We start from the raw sequence: 22220 nt of genomic DNA, 5'->3' as shown, positions 1-22220 counted from the left end.
ATGAATTGGGGGAGAATCTTACAGGGGATTCTTTGCGATGTCTGCATACACGCAGTCCGATAGGGGTGCTGAAAACTTGAGAAACTCTCAATATCATGCTGCCTTTCCCCGGAGTAAATCTGTTACATTGAAAGACAGCTTCTCGCAGGTTCAAAAAGGGCCCCTGTTAATTGGAGAAATCAATGATTTCGAATGAGTTCTGTATGCGTTAAAAGACAGCTATACACACAGAAAACATGCAGGGTGTTTCCCGAGCCGAAACACAGTGCGTTATTCCACGACTTTGACAAAGCCCGCCCACTGAAAACTGCAGCAGATCGTGTAAAGACGTTCAACTTTGTAACTACTGCAAGCACAGGAAGCAGAATAAATTCCTCTTTTCAAACTGTCAAAGGTTTGCTTTGCGAACGCTGCAGGACATCGCACAATCTCTTTTGAACGGGGACAAATGATTTCTTATGGGGCGCAGTAAGTACAGACGTTTAAAAAGCTCCACTCATGCGACGATGCAGCATGAAGAAGCGCAACCTAGCGTTTGACAGACAAAAGCCGGGCGCCGCTACGAGCAATATGAAATCAAACTGACAGAACACGGCGTTTCGCGCTGACTCAAAAGTGTTCTCGACAGATCTGTTCCCTGCATAACGCTGAAAGAGCTAAAGAGCGTTTCTGTCGAGAAGAAACAAGTTCATTTCTTTCTACCATGATGTCACCATGACAAAATCTGTCTTTAAACACCTTGCTCAGTCTCTGACGAGACTGTCAAAAATTGCTTTCGCCGATTGTATTGCAAACCGGCGGAAGCGGGGTATTGGGAAAAGTTTTCAACTAGCAATAATCGCGCCTCGGCTAAACCTCACAGGCTACGATACTGCCACTGCGCAAAGCTGACGGTTGCCAGGCAACCGCGGGGATCCTATGGAAATCGTTATCAATCGTCTCATGGCATGTCGTTGCTGTAACGCTTCATATTTGTCGTCTTCTTCTTATAGCTCGAGGTTTTGAAGAATTTCATGACAGACAAGGTCTCCTTTGGGAACAAAGGGCGTTGTGAGAAAACCGTTGCTTATTTTCAGCAGCAGAAATACAACCCTTTAAATACAAGATGACAGAACAATGACGAAGGGCATGCCGGGAGGAAATCATGCTCTACAGAGGAACGGGGGCGGGCACATACAGTTCACATTCAAGCCACAAGTACTCTTCTTGGATGTTGCACAAACAAATCATAACGCCCTGAAAGCATTGCAGCATGTCTGTGTCCCACTTCCCGTAGCTGCAGGACGACTGACACGAACGGACAAACACAATCTGTGGCGTTTAGCGTGACATAGTCTTGCAGGCATCGTGCTGTCTCACTGCAATACTATACCTTTGCCGAGGCCACACCCCCAGCCGCACTGGTGCCACAAGATGGCCGCCAGGAAGATGGACAAAATGGCCGACCGGAGGAAGGGCCCTGGATAACTCCCAGCAAGAAGGGAAAGCGAAAGCGGGAGAAGAGATGCAGGGTGGATCCACCTTCGGAAGGAGAGAAGAAAAGAGTGGTAAGGGAGAACTGTTTCTTCGTCCTAGAGGAAACGGAACTTTCTTCCCCCGAGGCCCAGGAACAACCAGAGGAGGTGGCCCAGGAAATGGAAACCCCCCCCCCCCGAGGCCCAAAGACGACAGGAAGTGACAACCCAGGAAACGGAACCCCCCTCCCCCGAGTCCCACGGACAACAGGAGGAGGCAGCCCAGGAAGAGGTAACCCCCTCCCCCGAAGCCCAGGAACAACAGGAAGAGGCAGCCCAGGAAATGGAGGCCCCCTCCCCTGAGGCCCAGGAGCAACTGGAGGTCCCCGAAACTCCTGGAGAAAGGGAAGAAAAGAGCCTTCCCGAAGCAGTGGCGGAGAGTATCCTCGAGGAAGACGAGGATTACTTTGAAGCCGCCCTGGAGCCGGGACTGATGGTAGGGCTGGACCTGTCCAGCATGTTTACCTTTCAGTCCCCAGTGAGACCTGGAGGGAGCCCAGCATATTCCCCCCAGGACCCGAACGAGAGGAGTTACATCTAGGCTAAACAGTGCCCAGATGTAGACTCCCACGTTTCCACTGTAAGCACAGAGAGGAGGTTTAACTTTCACTTGTTCAATCATGACTGTGAAACTTAAATTTTTCTAACAACTAACGTGAGAGGGCTGTGAGACCCGTTGAAAAGACGGGGAGTCTTTCATGATCTGGCCTCAAAGGCTTTCTCAGTTTGTTTCTTACAGGAGGTCCACCTGAAGGATGAAAGCGACAAGCTGACATTCACCAGGGAATGGACGAAGGGAGAATAATGCTGGAGCGTAGGAGGGGTCCACTCTTCCGGAGTGGGAATCCTCCTCGGAAACCCAGAGATGACGCTGGTTTCCTCCTTCTCGGTGGTGCAGGGCCGGATCCTGGTCGCAGACATCGACTGGAGGGGGCAGAAGTTGAGAGCGATTAACGTCTATGCTCCGACGGAACCCTCTATCCGGAAGGAAGTGTTTGCTGACCTGGCCAGCTGCTGCACCACCAACAGACAGGTAGTGCTCGGTGGGGACTTCAACGTCGTCCGGGAGAAGGGGAGCGACGCTAGCTCGGCAGAGCTGGAGTCGCTACTCAAGCAGTTCTCCCTGGTAGACGGCTTCAGACGGTGCCGCCCTAACGACGCCGGAACAACATGGAAAAACTCCCGGGGAGTGTGCAGCCGCCTGGACTACATCTTCCTGCACACGACCTGCTCCCTGGAGTCGGCGACGGTGTCCCCGGCGTGGTATTCCGACCACGAGCTCTTGACGGTGGTGGCTAACACCAACCTGCCGGCATTCGGTCGTGGGTACTGGAAGCTGAACCGGGAGATACTGGAGGAAGACGACTTCAGGGCACTGTTCCGGAAAGACTACGCGAGCTGGGTCGATCTGAGAGACGGCTACAGCTCCGTGGTGGAATGGTGGGAGTCAGTGAAGGACAGGACCCGGACCCTGGCGCAGACGTACTGTAGACGGAAGGCGGCCAGGGAGAGGAAGAAAGCTGCACGACTCCAGAGACAACTAGAGGAGGAGTACAGTTCGGCTAACGGGGGAGGAGCCTTCAATTCAGCCCGGGCACGGGACCTGAAGGAGAGGCTCCGCAAACTGCACACCGAGAAAGCCAAGCCTTTCCTGGTTAAGGCACAAAGGGAGAATTATGAAAACAATGAAACCTGCTCCTCCTATTTCTTCAATCAGGTCCGAGGAGCCCAGAAAAAGAGGGTGATCCACAGCCTGAGACGGGGAGATGGAGAGGAAGTGCTGGATGAGAGCGACAAGGTAGAAGCGGCCACCGCTTTCTACACGGAGCTCTTTTCAGAAAAGCAGACGGAGGTGGAGGAAGGCGATGCTTTTCTGGAGGGGCTGAAGGCACGAGTACCGGAGGAGGTGAGGGAGGACTTGGAGGATCCGATCACGGCCGAGGAGCTGAAGGCGGCGCTCTTGTCCATGGAGAATGGCAAGGTGCCGGGGCCGGACGGACTCCCCAAGGAATTCTACACCTGTTTCTGGGACACCCTGGCGGCAGATCTGGTGGAAGTGGCGCAGGAGATCTTCCGCCGGGGGAAACTCGGAGACACCATGAGGGAGGGCGTCATCTCCCTGCTGTTCAATGGAGGAGACGCCGCCGAACTCAAAAACTGGAGGCCGATCACGATGGTCTGCGTGGACGTAAACATCCTGTACAAGCTTCTGACCGGCAGACTGAGAACCGCCCTACCCCACATCATCCACAGCGACCAGACGTGTGGGGTGGAAGGGCGATCCGTCAGCTGGAACCTCCATCGCCTGGGCCGAGGACCGGAACGTGCCCATGATGGTGGTCAGCCTGGACCAGGAGAAAGCCTTCGACAGAGTGAACCACAGCTATCTCTTCAGGGTGCTGGAACGCTTCGGTTTCGGAGAGAGCTTCAGCTGCTGGATTCAGATTCTGTACTCTGACGTGGGCAGCAGAGTGAACGTGAACGGAAACCTGGGGGATTTCATTCCCCAGGAATCCGGGGTACGACAGGGCTGCCCCCTTTCACCCCTTCTCTATGTTCTCTTCACAGAGCCCTTAGCAGAGGCGGTGAGACGGGACCCTGTCATCGACGGCCTGGAGATACCGGGAGGCGCGGGGGAAACCCTTAAGATCTCCCAGTACGCCGACGACACGACGCTGTTCCTGAGGTCGGACAGGGGGTTGAGGAGGGCCCTGCAGGTCATGGAGCAATACTCCAGAGCCTCGGGGTCGAAGCTCAACCGCCGAAAGAGCAAACTGAAGTTCTTCGGGCCCTGGAAGCACAGGATGACGGCGCCGGAGGGTCTCGAGCTCTGCACGGAGCCCCTCAGAATACTGGGGGTTTCCTTCCAGAGCCAGGACAACGAGACAAACAACTGGACCGAGAGGATCGCCAGGGTGAACGCGAAGCTGGGTCTGTGGAAAACGCGGTCTCTGTCCTACACAGGGAAAGTGATGGTGTTGAAAGCAGACGTCCTGCCGGCTTTGGTTTACCTGGCGGTGGTGTACCCGCTGCCGGCCAGACTCAGACGAGCATTGCAAGGGATGATCTTTGGCTTCGTCTGGGGCTGCAAGTACGAGTACATCACGAGAAACCGGATGTGTCAGCCGGTCGAGGAAGGGATATCCCCCTGAAACTCGACTGCATCTTCTACTGCAACCTCTGTCGGGCGCTGCGGGAGCCCATCGGCCACAAGTACCAGTACTTTGTCAGGCTGTGGCTCTCCATCCCGATGAGGCACTTGGTCCAGTGGTCAAACACTGGGCCCAAGGCAGAGAGGCGACCGAAGTTCTACACCCACGCTGTCAAGTGGAGCAGGAGGTACGAGGCCACGAGACAGCCAGAGCTCTGCACCAACCACAGAGCCCTGTAGAAAGAGGTGAGGGGGCATCTGGTCGCCGACGAAAGGCTGCAAGTTCCCAGACAAGTCTGGGAAAGGACACAGCCTAAAGAACTGGACAATCAACTGAAGGACCTCAACTGGATGGCCGTACACAAGAGACTGGCCACCAGAGAGGTCCTCTACAGACACTCGCTTACCAGGAACCCGCATTGCCCCCGGGACACGTGTTTCGTCGAGGAGACTCAGGAGCACGTGTTCTGGAGCTGCCCCTTCGCCAAGGCGGTGTGGGGCAGAATGGACAACACCATGCAACTCCTGGGGACGGGTGCGGTGCTCAGTTACCAGTACATTCTGCTGGGGCTGGCACCTACCGGATTGGACAAGGGGACTCAGTTCCTGATGTGGCTGCTGCTGTCCCTCACTAAAAAAGGCCTGTGGGATGCGAGGAACAATCTCATCCGGCACAACATCGAGTGGGGAGCGAAAGAGCTGGAGGAGAGGATCCTGGTGGACCTCAGGAGGAGGATGAAGCGCGGCGTAGCCAAATGGGGTTTCCCCACGGCGAGGGAGCGCTGGAAAGGACTATGGACCCTGTACAGGGATTAATGGTTTAACAGCAAGTAGTAGGGTTTGGAGGGACTCTCATAATAGCGCAAATCCGCCCACAATTGCAAAGGATTGATAACGGACAATCACTGCCGTTCTACCGTTGTTTTTATTACGTGGAGTGTTAATGTGTGAGATGTTTCCTTTTGAGATGTTTTTTTTTTCGGAATAAAGTATATTTTATCAGAAAAAAAAAACCGCTGGAGGAAACAGTCCATCTGGCCATGAAACTCATTTGAACGTCTAGCTACAGTAACTAACAATTTCATGATTTATTTACGATGTGTGGAATCAGCACGTCTCGGAGACAGCGTCCGATATCGTGAGCATGCTCTGCTGGTGTTCTGCAGGGCTCCAGTGGGTGTGTGTTGGAGGTATAGTGGTGCGCATAGCTGCCTTCCGAGCAGTTTACCCGGGTTCGATTCCCGACCAACGCAGTGGCGAACGTTTTCAACTGCTGTCATGAGCCTAGGAATGTGACTAACAAAGCCTTTTGAAAGAGGCTGCAAAACAGAATTGGGGGATAATCTCACAGGGGATTCTGATCGATGTCTGCATACACGCAGTCCGATGCGGGTGCTGAAAGCTTGAACAACTCTCAATGTCATGCTGCCTTTCCCCAGAGTAAATCTGTTACATTGAAAGAATGCTTCTCGCAGGTTCAAAAAGGGCCCCCTGTTAATTGGAGAAATCAATGATTTCGAATAAATTCTGTATGCGTTAAAAGACAGCTATACACACAGAAAGCATGCAGGATGATTCCCGAGCCGAAACACAGTGCGTTTTTCCAAGACTGACAAAGCCCGCCCACTGAAAACTGCAGTAGATCATGTAAAGACGTTCAACTTTGTAACTACTGCAAGCACAGGAAGCAGAATAAATTCCTCTTTTCAAACTGTCAAAGGTTTGCTTTGCGAACGCTGCAGGACATCGCACAATCTCTTTTGAACGGGGACAAATGATTTCTTATGGGGCGCAGTAAGTACAGACGTTTTAAAAGCTCCACTCATGCGACGATGCAGCATGAAGAAGCGCAACCTAGCGTTTGACAGACAAAAGCCGGGTGCCGCTACGAGCAATATGAAATCAAACTGACAGAACACGGCGTTTCGCGCTGACTCAAAAGTGTTCTCGACAGATCTGTTCCCTGCATAACGCTGAAAGAGCTAAAGAGCGTTTCTGTCGAGAAGAAACAAGTTCATTTCTTTCTACCATGATGTCACCATGACAAAATCTGTCTTTAAACACCTTGCTCAGTCTCTGACGAGACTGAGCGTTAAAGATGGCGTTCAGGTGGGAGGTAAAGTTTAGAGGTTGAGGAGTTTCTTGAGTTTTTCATGACCTGAATATCATTTGTTTGCTTTTTTGACTACAGAAAAATAAGGACTTAAAACTAGTTGTTTAAACTTCGGTTATAATTGAAAAATAAAAAGTTATTTTTGAGGTTGAAGAATTTCGATATGAGTAGTACTGGGAAAAGAAAAGAGAGTGCTGGGTCTTCGAAGGAGAAGACTAAGATACCTCAGTCAAATATATATAGTACTACAAGAAAATCGATGGCAACGAAAGAGAAAAGTGAAGCAGCTGCAGGGGACGTGGAAAGAGTGCTGGAGATGCACTCGTACGCGAGTGCTCGCAGCCCAAGTGAGACTCATCTGCCGGAGGAAGAGCTGGAGTCCTTGCTCAGCACACCTGTGAAAACCCCGGCAGCCAAGAGAGGAAGGGGCGAGCTGACGCTGAGGAGCTCCAGACCAACATCTTCAACATGATGGCACAGAACACGGGTGAGCTGAAGGAAATGATTCATTTTAATACAGTCGGAATTAAAGGTCTTAAAAAGTCCGTAGACTTTGTGTTCAAAGAGGTTGATGACTTAAAGAGTGAAGTAAAAGACCTTAAACGAGTGAATACCGAACAGGAAAAACATATTAAAGAACTTGAAGTGAAAGTGAACGATGCAGAAAGATACCATCGACGATGGAATTTAAAATTACTTGGAGTTAAGGAGGAACGCGATGAGGACATTGTTGCAACATTGAAGGGTATCTGTAGAAGGACCCTGCTGGACCAGGAGGACGTGATATCGGCCATTGACGTTGTTCACAGGCTCGGGAGAGCGAACATGTCTGGGCAAGTGCGCCCCCAGAATGATTATAATACAGTTCACCAAGAGGACGGCGAGGGACACGCTATGGCGAGCGGCGAGGAGGAATGAGTATTTGAATGAGAACAAACTGAGGTTTGCAGAGGACCTGTCCGCCGCAGACAGGAGCACCAGGAACCAGCTGTGGCCCCAGGGTGAAGCTGTAAGAAGAGAGGGGAGGAGAGCCTACTTGGTGGGAGTGAGGGCCTTTGTGGACGGGAAGGAGATTCGCTCCCAGTGACTGCTCAGTTAATGATTATGTTTGGTTATATTTGTTATAGCAGTATATACTAGTGTTTGTTTAGTGTTATCTTGGAACGTTGTAGTTATGTATTAAAGACTGTTATAGTTCTGGTTCTTGAAAAACTCAATAATTTAGACAATCTTAGAGTTAGTTATTTGCTTTTGTGTATGTCTTTTTCTATTTTCTCTATTAATGCCAGAGGTATTCGAAATGTTGTGAAAAGAAAAGCAGTTTTTTTGTTTTGTAAAAAAGCGAATGCTGATTTTTATTTTATACAGGAAACACATGCATGTCAATCGGATTTGCAGTTTTGGAGGAATCAGTGGGGGGATGATATTTGGCTTTCCAATGGTACTAATCACTCAGCAGGTGTTGCTGTTTTGAAAGGAAACTTTAAAGGGAAAATTCTTCACAGTAGTATGCATGATTCTGGGAGATGGATCATTTTAACAGTTGATATTGGGGGGAAACAGTTTATATTTGTTAATGTATATGCCACCAATAATAAAATACAAAATAGACTTCTTTTTCTGGAACTAGAAGATAGTAATAAAGATGAACACCAAACAGCTGGAAGACATTCTAACCCGAGACCACTACACCTGAGACAGTTTTCTAGGCGTGTTCCCCAGTGATGCCCTACCGCGCGAGAGACTGGCGCGGCGCCCTCTGAGTTTAATAGTTAATACTCACCCACACGACCGCCCCGGTGAACACTGGCTTGCTATTTACTTACCCGATGACGGGGGAGCAGAATTTTCGACTCCTACGGATTTTCACCCGAAGCCTTTTTTCTTTCCCAAGAACATTATTGATTTCTTAAACAGAAATGCTAATTCCATATTTTACAACAACAGACAATTGCAAGATTCTTTTGCGGTGACCTGCGGTCTACATTGCGTCTTTTTTCTATACCATAGATGTAAAGGCTTATCTTTTAGAAACATTTTAGAACTTTATTCTACGAATGCAATCCAGAATGACTGCATGGTGGAAATGTTTCTGAAAAACAGACGCCGTGTGAGAAGGAGACCCCTGTACCCTTTTAAGCCATTTGAAAATACGAATGTTCAATTATGCGGGTGTTTACGACAATTTAAAACATGTCATAAATGTTAATCGACCGTCTAAAATAAAAATGAAATCGAACCATTTCATTGTCTGTGTGGTTATTATTTAAAAAAGAACACAAAACATGAATTAAAATCAATACAATATTTTTATTATACATTCGCGGTTATAGCGCTCAAGCTTTTTTCAATACATGTCACATCCAAGCCATTTTATGACAAACATTTTTAACTATATTGCTCACGCTTTTTAATATACATTTCAAGTCATTTATCACAAACACACATACCCAGAGAAAAAATGTTACAAAGACAACCATGTGGGTCTAGGTATTAATGATTGTCTCCTTTCAGCGGTTATCTTAGAGACCGGGTCGACTGTCGACAACTCTACCGGTTGTTTTAAAGTTTTGACCGACGCTGCACACCCCAGCGGGGTAGCCTTGAGCTTTTCAAGTAGCTCTCGGTTACCAGCGTTGGCTAGCAGGGTGCCCGGCACGTTGATTTCTGCCATAGCCTCCATGAACACATCCCAACCTTTTGGCTTCTTACCGACCGCAACTGGTTGCTGCTGTGTGAGAGCCCTGACAAGATCAATCATGTGAGAGCCCTCAACAGGTGCCCCCTTGTACACAAATTTCCCTTTTTCATTCCAGGCTATTAATGGTTCATTGCGGACCATGGTCTTTAACAATATCTCTGCATTTCTCCGGAACCGCTGAGACACGCTGTCCAAAATATACCCAAAGTCAGCGTCGCTCGATGACGGCGGTTGTGCTAACGTGCGTGATAGCTCGGCGGGTGCATTTTCCGGTAGTACAACAGTTAAAGTCCCCTTTTCGGAAGTCTCCTGGCGTACTAATGTCAAATACCATTGTAACACCTGACTGTACAATTTCACTTTTTCATATTCGGCCAGATGTGAGTTCTGAAGAATGTCTCTCATTTCATCATCCAACCGGCAGGTTGTTATTTTTCTCACATCGCTTTCGAGCCCAGACTGCTCGATCATTTGATTGGGTGCGGCTTTTACCAGAAAATGTAAGAGAGTCAGGTTTCTCCGAACGCGTGAAGACATGATGACGCCCCGAACGTGTTTTTTCGACTGAGTCTGTGGTTGCGAGATCACCGACTTTTAGATTATTTAAAAACATAAGCCGTGGGTACATCTGGGGGGAAAAGACCTGTTCGCAAGCGATAGTCATCTGGGGTGTCAGCATTTAAATCCACCAACCAGTAACTGAAAGGTTTTTTAGTAGCGTCATCGAACGCTTCCAAAAAAATTTGGCTTTACCGGGGTACATCTGTAGTTTATCTCTATGGTTTTTAAACAGCACCATGTACTTTGTATTTAACGCTATGATTCTACTTTTCCGGCCTTGACAAAACACATTTTGGACGATATACATGATGCTGAGGTTTTGGTGGTGTACGTATTTGGTAAAAGCTTTTTCTATCTCATTATTTTCACACGCAGACTCCATCAAATCATCAACTGTAATCAAATTTACTCTACCCGGCAGCAGTAGCTGGTCGTCGGAAAACAACGTCGGTAGTCCTTCTATAAACTGAATGTATGGAAATTTCACAAGCAACTCAGCGTATAGAGGTTGCCAGCAGCTGTAACACCAGACTATGTTTTCGGGTTTACGAGTCATAACGGTATCACCATTCTCCAAGAGTTGTTTTATAAAATAACTTTTACCGCAATTCGAGGGTCCGGACAAAATGCATGAAAAAGGGTGTTTTAACCTGACATCCATCGTGTTAATATCCGTAGGGCAACGGTGTCAAATTTTCTTGCAGCACCTGCTTGTCGTACACCACCTTCTGGGTTTTCTTTAAGGTCTGGGTCTCAATGCGCCAATCCTTTTTAACACGCACGATCATCGGCTGTTGAATAGAAATGTGTTTAAATTCCCGGCACTCTGCATAAGGGTTAACGCTGTAGCGGCGAGGCTTAATAATAAGGCAGAATTAAGTGTTTCTGAGCTTCCCAAATGAGGCCCCATTTCTCTGTTCATCTCTGTGGTGCAGCCACAGAGAGACCATTAGTGCAGGGTGATTTAAGGTCCTAGGACAGCTCCCAAAGGGGGATGCACTTAGCTAAGTCTGGCTATCATGATCAATGGTCATCCATTGGCACCTATCTGTCTAGGGAGTGCCAGATGGACATCTGGACTGCATTCCTTAGTGTCAGGAGTAAGTGACTCATATCTCACCGTGGTCAACCAATCAGGGACTGGTAGGGCCGAGTAACCCACGTGGGACTCTGATGCCCATGGAACTTTCAGCCAATGAATGAGCTGAAGTTCCTCCAGGTAAAAACAGGCAACACAGAGAGCCTGAGAGATTCAGATTCAATGAGAGCCTGTAAGATTCAGTAAGATTCTGGAGAGGATTCTGTGGACTTTTCTAAAGGGAATTCAAAGGAGAATTCCAGGGCAGGATAGCCCAGGAAAAGAAGGCTCCCAAGGGCAGGACATTCTCGCAGTGCGCCTCCTGACCATCCTGAGACTCAGCCCAGACAACCACGGAACGGCCAGTGTGTCCGAGTGCCAGAACTTTACTTTGTTCTAAGAGTCGAGAGCGGGGGTTGCCAGAGAGTAACCAGAGGACACCCGAGGTTAGCATCAGCAGCAAGCCTCGTGAACAGGTCAGAACTGTGGACAGCTGAATCACTATTCAGAACTAACTCTTCATCAGGAACGAACCGGTCCTCTTCCTGACCTGCTGGGACCCACAGTCATCTTTTCTCCTGTGCACCAACTTTGCTAGTTAAAGCCAACACTAACTAGCCGGTCAGTGAGCATCTGCAGCGCACCGTCGCAAGCCGCACAGCACAGCCTGGCACACAGCCAGAGAGCGCGGATTGGACAGCAACAAGCCTGCAACTGTTTCTTTGTGCCCGCAGGAGATCTGAATCCCCAGAGATTGGATGAGTATTCAACTTCACTGCATTACAGCTCGAGAATTCAATTGCTATCCCAACCAGTTGATATCAATTTAATTCCTAAGAGTTATGTACTTGTTTTGAGTATCTAATGTAGAAGTTATAACCAAGTTCATTTATGAAACGGTCTAAATGAATGATATACTGAACGTATGTCCTCTTGATATGTGTAACTCTTCGTAACTGATTGAATATATACCTTTTGTATTCTGATAACCCTCACGATAAGATCTGTTAGGTTTACATGCATATTCTATGTATTAATAAATGTATCCTCGTGTATTAGTACCTGTGTGTGTGCGTTGTTTGAGTTATGTCGCATGGTTGGATTCTAAAGCCATCAAAAGAATCAACTTTGTGATTTACTGCTACAATTAATAATTGTCTCAGTAAATGCCCAAACCCTACAGAACTGGTGCCTTCAGAGAGCCACTATGATTACATATTTGGCGTCCCTGAACGGCTATGAAACATTACAACGCCATAGTCAAAAACCAAGTCCAGACTCTCAAAGTTAACTTTTTCACAATTGTTCACTTTGAGCGTAATGCCTTTCACCTTTAAACAGGCTTTCCCGCCAGACAGCTTGTACCCGTACGACTTGGGTCCTGTTGACACAAACTCGGTGATGTGTTGTCCAGCATCGATTTCACTGGTCAGCTCACCCAAATAGTCACCCAGCCCCGGATTCCACTCACCCTCCCGGCTCACAAAGATAACGGAATCTGTGTCGTGGTACAGACAGCGGCCTTGCAAAGCATTTAGCAGGTTGTATAACTCCAAGTGGGCATAGGCGGTTGTAAAGCTAGCGATGAAAATGTTAGTGTTTGAATGGCCTGTATAGTGGTGTTCAGTGTGTTTCCACGTAACACAGGCTGTGTTTTCACTGATAAACTCGCAGGCTGACACCTCATGATATGGCGTAAATAAGTACCTGAACAATTCATTGGGGTTTCTCACGATGGTGGTCTGTGGTAAATTGTCTCTTTGCCCATACTTGCCCGACAAACAGTTCGAGGCAAGTTTTCAAAGCTGTCTTTTGGCCGGATTCTTTTTAATGTTGCCGGGGTCCAGCCGGACACCCTCTTTTTCATAATATTTGCTGATATATCTTTGTTGTTTCGTGACATCTGTACACCACTCTGGAAACCCCGAAGCTTCCTGTTTCCCTTTCAGATGCAGTTTGATGTAATCGGAAAAAAGATCATGTGAGGCCTTTTCGAAATGCCAAATTTCGTAAATTTTACACACTCTATACCCCAGATCTAAGGCCATCTGTAATTCAGGGGTGCACCAGACACCAGTCAAGGTGCGATCTTCATCACTGTGCTCTCAGGGAGTGGTCTGTTTTGTTTCAGCACACGTACGACACAGTGTGAAAAACAGTTTTTTGTCAATTTTGGTTGGAAGAACTGGAAAGTACAAACGTCTGGGTGGGTAAACTTTCACCTTCGCTAAACCGAAATATTGTTTTAAATCTCCAAAGTTGTTATATATTATTCGGGTGTGCCCCAGTGGGTATTTTTTATTTTTGTTCACAAACGGATACAGACTGGTGAAATCATAGTAATGAATTTTTTCACCGGGCTGCGCTGTGTAATGCAAACAAATAGCATTTGTTCTCCCCCCAAAAAGCGAATCGCGCAGTTGCAGAGGCTCTGGTAACTGAGCAGCTGTTAGAAATGTACCCAAGTCTCCATTTTCAACAAGCATGTCTCTGAACTCGTGCTCCCACAAAACACGCACGTTAAAACCTCTCATTTTGAGAAAATTAATTTTCACCATCGTCTTTCTGTACAACCAACCAAAAGTAGTGTTTGTCAGCAGATTAAAATCGTTTTCACAATAACAAACGCTACAGCCGTGAAAAAAGCAACCGTTGAACTCAAAGGCTGTCTGCACTCCGTCAATTACAGCATAACCATCCAGAAAATATGGTCCAACCTTGAACTCACCGGCCGTGGTTAACGCATGTTGGATTTTAACGGGCTCTGTGTGTTCGATGTACATAAGCCACTGAATGCTGGGTGTAGAAAATCATTTTTGCTGGTATTTGTCATGGGGTAGCAACGCTATCGTCTCTTCCTGTAAGAACATAAGTCTGAACATGGCCATGCAGATACTAGCGATGGTCACAAACTGAAAGGGGTCGATGCACACAACGCAGGCCCCTGACTCAGTCACGCGTGTCTGTCTGGTCATATTCATGACCTTGTCCCAATACCTGACACAGCCTTCTCTTAGAATTGCCACATCCAACTGGCAGTAGCGTTTCAACTCTCTCTGTAAGTTAAAGACACTTCCCTTGCATTCTTCATACCAAACCAAAAACTCTGCTTTCTCTCTCGGCAGCATGTAGTTAACACCGTAACGTTCTGGCGGCGGCATCGGGCCAACATAATTTTGGTTTTTCGGAAGTGTTCATCAAGTGTGGAAAATGACCCTTACCCCCGGGGAACCCCATGGCTGCCGGCAGTTTGCTTAATTTCATAGGTAGAAAGCTTAGAGAATCAATAAATCTGATGTTCAGAGCTTTTACGGTCATACACATTATCTTACCACCCTGATTAATTAGTTCAACGTCCATCTTTTCATCTAACAACTGTCTGATTACTAGGTAATTGTCATATCCCTTGCCATTGTGCGATATGAACGTATTGTTTTTGAAACGTCTATCGATAAATTTACACACAAAATCCTTTAGACAAGTTTCACCATAGAATCCCCAGCTTCGTTTATTGTCAATATGAAGGGCGTGGACGTAATTTGGTATGTGTGTCCCCGTTTCTTGCATGCATTTAAAGTCGAAAAAAATGTACTTGTTTGAAAGTCAGGGGTGTCAATCACGTTGTTACAACGCGAGCACAGTTTCTCTTTACATTTGTGACTTGCGAGGTTATAAACCCCACATTTCTCACAAAAGACCCTGCGCTCACACTTACTAACACCCGTCGCCGCATTCTGAAAGTGTCTCGCCAAACACTGAGAGCTACGACAAAAGACCTTACAAGCCGGGCAATTCTGAATTTCTGCATCAGTTTCGCAACACTGGGGATCTAAACAGGTTTTACAAGCTTTAACACAGGCGTGTGCGTTCTTGTGGCTATACGCCGCATGGCAGTTAGTGCAAAAATACGCCGCCCCCACAAAAGCTTTAATATTTAAAACCCCCTAAAAATGCTCTTCATGCAGTAGAACAAAAAGTATTTTAGAATTTGGTGGTGTGGGCCCCGTTGTAAAATATTTCCAATCACCCTGGTCGTGGTACAAAATTTTAATGACCACCTTTAAATGTTTTTCAAAAGCGGTAATGTCTGACAAACTAATTTTCCGATTCTCTGGAAAACCCAACTCTTTGTGCATTCGTTTAGCGCCCTGTAACATTTCCCCATCGGTACAACCTTCATTCAACAAACCGTACACACTCCTGGCGAAACACAGATTACCCCCCGTGTAATGTAAGTCGATAAGGTGCGCTTTTTTCCGAGCAACTACCCGGCTGTACAGAACAGATTTAAATCTTCGGCGGGCACCCCCCTGCATATTCCTGACTATCGTCACCACTAATCGGAGGCTGTCATCGGTGAGAACTTCTGTGTGGCTCTTTAAGAGGTCTGAGATGTGGCTTAAAAAATCAGCAGCATTTAATTCTCCGGGGTGTCTCTTGCGTGAGAACAAAGGTTTGTTAAAACCACCCGCAGTCAAACGCAGCTGTACAAAATCATTCGCCCCGATGTTTGGAGAAAGTTCATCCAATATTCTCTAGACTGCACCATGCACAGCGTCTATAGCCTGTACATACGGGGCTATTCTGTCAAAATTAACAAAACGAAATTCTTCATGGTGCTCTGTTGCTCTAAAATTATTATAAGACCTGTTATAACTACGTATACGCTCCAGGAAAACTAAGGGGTCTCTATTCGCCCCTGCACCGCCACCAACCTGATTCAGATCGTTCAGCACAACCGGTTCTCGGTTTTCAAAGTTACCGACATCCTGTTCTGCTACAGCACCCCTGGGCATTAAGTTATTTTCTACCACTGCATTCTCATTGCGTGGTTCTGGCGGCCCTTGGGAAATCTGATGCCTCTCTCTGAATCTTTTGCGACGCAACAAACATGCTTTTGACAGTTTAATTCTTTTATTAATGTACAAACGCTTGATGTTGGCAAGCGGTCCGTCTTTTAAACACTTTTTAGACCGCATGTTTAGTCATTTATCCCTGTGGGTCTTCGCCAATGAACCATGAAATAGCATTATCAGGTAATGAAATCCAGAGTTTAGAGTGGCATCCTCTTTAGAAAATACGTCTAAGAGGCTAGCAGCGTAAACCTGGATCGGCTTTGGAAACACGGAATGTACACGTGCTAAAGCGGCTCTTAGATTCTCTAAATCACGCTTTTTATCCACCTCATTAGTGCCCACCGTTGATACTAACTGTGTAATATACCGCACTGAATCTCGCACATCACCAAACACCAAGTCTCTAATTGCATTATTATTTCGCTCCAAAGGCTTGACACGTTTGGTTTTGGGCAGAGTATTAACAGCCGCCTTCGATGCGGTCACCACCTTAGGGTCCGACGTTTCTGCCACATTTGTTTCGCCGCTCGTCGATACAGCTGCTGAGTGAATAAATAAAAGACTTTTTAATACCACGCCAATGCTCCATATCTCAAAATCAGAAAACTTCACTGTGATAAAAATAAAAGACTTTTCAACACAACAATCAATGCGTTCTAAACGGTCAAATTCAGAAAACTACGATAACTATGATAAAAACGCCACACATGTGGCGCATCCATACACAAAGGGCTGCGGGTGAATGGAACAAGTTACCCAGACATGTTGTTACACCGGTTTCCTTTAAGACTGTGGTGGCGCTACTGGGTCAAGCGGCATGGTTAACGGCATATAGACCCATGGCACTTTAAAGGCTAAGCAGTTTTAAAATAAGGCTTTTTAACACCCCCAAACAAAAAACTACGCGAACTAGGATCTTTCAACGAATTAACATTCTAACAAAAGAAGTAACGGTTGCCGTAAGTGGATCATAACACATCTTGACCATGCTTAAATTATATTAACCTTTGGTTGTTGATTTGAGATGTTTTGAGCTCGTTGACCCCGTTAACGTGTTAGCGCGGCATCGCAGTTTATTTTTTGAAGGTTCGGGTTCTGCATGGAGAGGGAAAATACCATTAGTGAAAGAACTCAACACCGCAAATTACCAAAAAATAGAAAAACGGTGGGAATTTTTATTATAGACACGTTTAAATGGGCATGCTAAAAGAATGTTTTATATAACACCGACCTCTTCTCCCAGGCGATCTGATAATATGCTCCGCACCCTCTAGTATAACGTGAACATCTGCATGTGTCTCCACAAGGTTTTGCGGTGGTATTGTAAACCGAAACAAAGTTTTTTAAATGTGTAGCGACTTGTCCCTTCGCCCACGTCTGTGGAATAGACACATACGTGTATTGGTGTGGAGAAAGTTCCCCTGTGTCTTTAAGACTCACATGGTCGTAAAGCGTTATTCAAAACATTGTCGTAATTACTCACCAGTGTTGGGTTGTGCCGTAACTGGTCTTTTTAGAGCTGTTGTTTTCGGGGCTAATGGAAATGAATGGATACACACAGTCACGAACACATTACGGAACAACTCCCTGGTAATTCCATTATAATAATTCAATATTGCCTAGTATACAAATATTATACAACGTTTTGCAACTATAGCTAACATGAGACATGCACCGTGACGTTGTAATTTTCTCACAATAAGCCAGATATACATACCGCTGAAATTCGTGGAGTCCTCGTCTTCGTCTATCAAATCGAACAGTGTTAAGTCTGTAAATAGACTATCTTCAGACTATTGTAATTGATCGGTGTGATCCATTCTGACGAGTTAGTCGATAACACGAGACTGTAAGAATTGGAATCCATCCAAAACTTCGCCTGTTACACCGCTGGTACTTGTACCCCAAACCGATAAACATTCTCTTCTAAGAAACACACATGGCCCCCCCATAAAACCATTAATCTTAGGTATCATTGGGCGTGCACGTACTGGTCTGTAGAAATTATTTTAAGAAACATTTTAGAAAACGTTTTACACCGTTATAATGTTAAAATCTATATTATTTTAAGACATACAACAGTGTCTAAATTTCATAGCGGTTAAAACGTGGTGAAAATGTGCCTCGGTGTCTGTGTTTGATTCACCAACAGACCACTAAGAATATTATTAAGCAAAATCTTTTTTATTAATGGTAACGCTATATGAAAATGTATCTATTCTTTATAGCGACGTGTTCACAAACCAAGCTTGACGTTTTGAGGTTTTATTTTTTCGGGATGAGATGTTAAGAACATTTCTGCGTGAAATACATGTGGTGATTGTAAATTAGAAAACTTTACATGAATATAAAATGTATATACAAAACAGCATTTAAAACAAATGAAAAACTATAACTCCTAAATCCGTCCGTTTATTGTCACTGTTAATTGTACCCACTTAAAATTTAAAAATTTTATAAACTTTCACGCTGAGGTCAATTTTAACCCCCCCACCCCCACTCTGCATTCCAGAGCCTTTAACTACCGTGACGCCGACCCCCCACCAAAAATATCTCTAATACGTGATTTTAAAACTTTAAGATCAATCCGTTAAAGTATAAAGAACAACACCCCATCATTTGTTACCTGTTAATACCTTAAAGACTTTTACGCTTGCGGTGTGTGGAAATTTATTTCAAACTTTCGAAAAAAGCTGTCGCGAATGTGTTATTAAAAATAAGTTGTGTCTTATTACATTATTTTAAAAACTTTAAGACCAACCCCGCGTGTTTAAAATTTCTTTTCTGGGCAAACACATCATTTGTGTTTGTGTTGTGTGTTAATACTTTTAAAGTTTAAAACTTATAAACTGATAAGTGAATATAGACCGTTATTATGGTAAAATCTATATTATTTTAAGACATATAACGGTGTCTAAATTTCATAGCGGTTAAAACGTGGTGAAAATGTGCCTCGGTGTCTGTGTTTGATTCACCAACAGACCATTAAGAATATTATTAAGCAAAATGTTTTTATTAACGGTATAGCTATAAGAAAATGTATCTATTCTTTATAGCGACGTGTTCACAAACCAAGCTTGACATTTTGAGGTTTTATTTTTTCGCGATGCGATGTTAAGAACATTTTTGCGTGAAATACATGTGGTGATTATAAATTAGAAAACTTTACCTGAATATAAAATGTATATACAAAACAGCATTTAAAACAAATGAAAAACTATAACTCCTATATCCGTCCGTTTATTGTCACTCTTAATTGTACCCGCTTAAAATTTAAAAATGTTATAAACTTTCCCTAAGGTCAATTTTAGCTCCCCTCCCCCCCACTCTGCATTCCAGAGCTTTTAACTACCGTGACGCCGAACCCCCACCGCATGTCTCCAAAATATCTCTAATACGTGATTTTAAAACTTTAAGATCAATCCGTTAAAGTATAAAGAACAACACCCCATCATTTGTTGCCTGTTAATACCTTAAAGACTTTTACGCTTGCGGTGTGTGGAAATTTATTTCAAACTTTCGAAAAAAGCTGTCGCGAATGTGTTATTAAAAATAAGCTGTGTCTTATTACATTATTTTATAACTTTAAGACCAACCCCGCGTGTTCAAACACATCATTTGTGTTTGTGTTGTGTGTTAATACTTTTAAAGTTTAAAACTTATAAACTGATAAGTGAATACTTTTCGCAACGCGCCCCTGGAGCTGTCAGACACCGCCCGTTGTTGGGAGCTGCGAAGATGGCTTCTTTGTGTGGAGAAACATCGGGGTCCGTTGCTCTACAAAGTGGAGAGGTAGGTGGCTAAAATATTTTTTCTGATCGTGGAATTGTTGTATCGGCGCTTAGCGTATGTCATTTTAATACTTGGTCTTCTTTTTAGCAAAAACCCGACCCCGCCCTCTGCGACGTGTGACAGCGGCGGGCGTGTGAGTTCAGATGGGGTACCAGATATTGAAGAACTGTATCGAATGTATACGTCTGAATTCTTACTAAGAGTGCTTTACACACTTCTCTCTACAAAGCTTGATATGCAAAACAAAGAGTCGAATGGTAATGTCCTTAAATTTCTTAGAGAGATAGATGTGTATGTCAAGAACTTGAATGAAATTATTGTGGATCTGATATTTTCAGATCAGAAATGGAAGCCTGGGGGGCTCTACAGTGTGTATTCCAAAATACAGCGTGTTTTGCACAGAACCTGTGGTAACACCATCCCGCTGATTACGCAGGCAAATTTTTTTGCTCTGCTAGATCGGATCGCCCAGTGTGGTTCGCATGGCTTTAGACATGGGGAGCGGAAGGGGGTTATGAATGCTTTTTCAGAAGCCTCAAAGCAATGGAACAAGTAATAGGTTTATTCCATGCTGAAAAAAAGAAGAAAGAGAACACAACGTTTCGGCCGTGGAGCCTTCTTCAGGTGTCAGGTTGTTTCTGTGTTTGAAAATCCACTGTTGAAATAAAGCGGTTCACATTTCACATGGTGTTTGTCCTGCGAGTTCTTTTGTGAGACTTTTTACGCAGTCAGTGTGTGTGTGTGTGCTTACAACCCTGATGCTTCTAAGACACGGCTTGAGCAGCGTATAAGCACCCCGGCCACCCGACCGCGGCTGGTGCCGCTCACACCCCGGGATCTCGCGGCCCTCACCAGACTCACCACGCCGCCATAACTACCCGATTCTTCTGTCATTGTTCTGTCATCTTGTATTTAAAAGGTTGTATTTCTGCTGCTGAAAATAAGCAATGGTTTTCTCACAACGCCCTTTGTTACCGACGGAGACCTTGTCTGTCATGAAATTCTTCAAAACCTCGAGCTATAAGAAGAAGACGACAAATATGAAGCGTTACAGCAACGACATGCCATGAGACGATTGATACCGATTTCCATAGGATCCCCGCGGTTGCCTGGCAACCGTCAGCTTTGTGCAGTGGTAGTATCGCAGCCTGTGAGGTTTAGCCGAGGCGCGATTATTGTTAGTTGAATACTTTTCCCAATACCCTGCTTCCGCCGGTTTGCAATACAATCGGCGAAAGCAATTTTTGACAGTCTCATCAGAGACTTTTTTTTTAAAGAATTTTTTATTAAATGTGTAAAGAATTTACAAATACAAATACAATCAAAGGATCAAATTAGGTACAAGAGAACAAACACAAACAGAAAAATAAACAGTTAACCATCAGAGGTAATAAGTAAGTTATATGATTAAATTGTATTTTTTACATATATCATATGTTTTCCGTGCTTTATTATTTCTCAGATTTTTAATAGAATTTAAAGTGTTTCAGCTCCACCTCAAAAGAACTAAAAAGGGGAGTATTATTAGACCATTTGGATTTATGGATGTGAAATTTACCAAGAATGATTAATAAATTGACTATAAATAAATGCTCTTTTTCCAAATTTTCTACTAAACAGTACAATAAAATGTCAAAATCCTTCAATCTAAAAAACACCTTTAACTGCCTGCAAACAAAACTCTGTAAATCCGTCCAAAACAGCTTCACAAACCTACACCTAACAAATAAATGCACCAAAGATTCCTTTTCCGCCCGACAAAAAACACACAGATCATCCTGCTCATGCTTAAATTTAAAGAGTACCAATTTCACTGGATAAAACTTATGAATAATTTTAAACGATATCTCTTTAACTTTATTTGTAATACAAAATCTATCAGGAATTGTCCAAACTAACTTCCAGTTTATATTTTCAAACATTGCATTCCAAAAAGACAAACAGGAAGGGATAAGATGGGGTTTACAAAGATTTCTAATAGGAGTATTGTTACACTTCTTATCCTTTATTTCCACGCCATCCAAGAATAAATCAGTTGTAGGACCCAAAAGGAGGTCAGTCCTATTAACACTTTGATTTGCTTTTAATAAGCCCACTACACCTTCCGGAATGGCATCAAAAACTATTGCATATTCCTTGGGAGTAACAGGGAACTGAAATCTCTCCAGGAATTCAGGATAAGTAAGCAATCTACCATCTTCATTCAACAGTTGAGCCACTAAATAAATTTTGTTATTAAACCAACTATGTAAAAATAAACTTTTATTTTTAAACTTAATGTCTTTATTATTCCAAATATAATATGTGTGTGGTGAGAAGTTGTGTTTGTATAATAAAGTCCAGTATAATAGTACTTGCTTATGAAAATTAGATAACTTAACTGGGATTTTCTTTATATCAAAGTTACATTTTAACAAAAAGTCAAGATTCCCAACATTCTGAAAAATTATGTTT

At 44.7% G+C, this 22220-nt stretch overlaps 2 non-coding genes across 2 annotated transcripts; one reads left to right on the top strand and one right to left on the bottom strand.

Annotated features, from left to right (window-relative positions):
* Positions 1-747: 747 nt before the first annotated feature.
* LOC148810318 (U4 spliceosomal RNA) lies at positions 748-889 on the bottom strand. Its single transcript, XR_016086774.1, has one exon. It is a non-coding gene; the product is annotated as a U4 spliceosomal RNA (small nuclear RNA).
* A 19998-nt stretch (positions 890-20887) lies between these two features.
* On the top strand, positions 20888-21029 carry LOC148810317 (U4 spliceosomal RNA). The gene has a single exon (XR_016086736.1). It is a non-coding gene; the product is annotated as a U4 spliceosomal RNA (small nuclear RNA).
* The last annotated feature ends 1191 nt before the right edge of the window (positions 21030-22220 follow it).

The sequence above is a fragment of the Atractosteus spatula genome, assembly GCF_055471065.1.
Source record: "Atractosteus spatula isolate fAtrSpa1 chromosome 26 unlocalized genomic scaffold, fAtrSpa1.hap1 SUPER_26_unloc_1, whole genome shotgun sequence".
In the NCBI taxonomy this organism is placed as follows: Eukaryota; Metazoa; Chordata; class Actinopteri; order Semionotiformes; family Lepisosteidae; genus Atractosteus; species Atractosteus spatula.
This window is presented reverse-complemented; position numbering and strand designations above follow the sequence as displayed.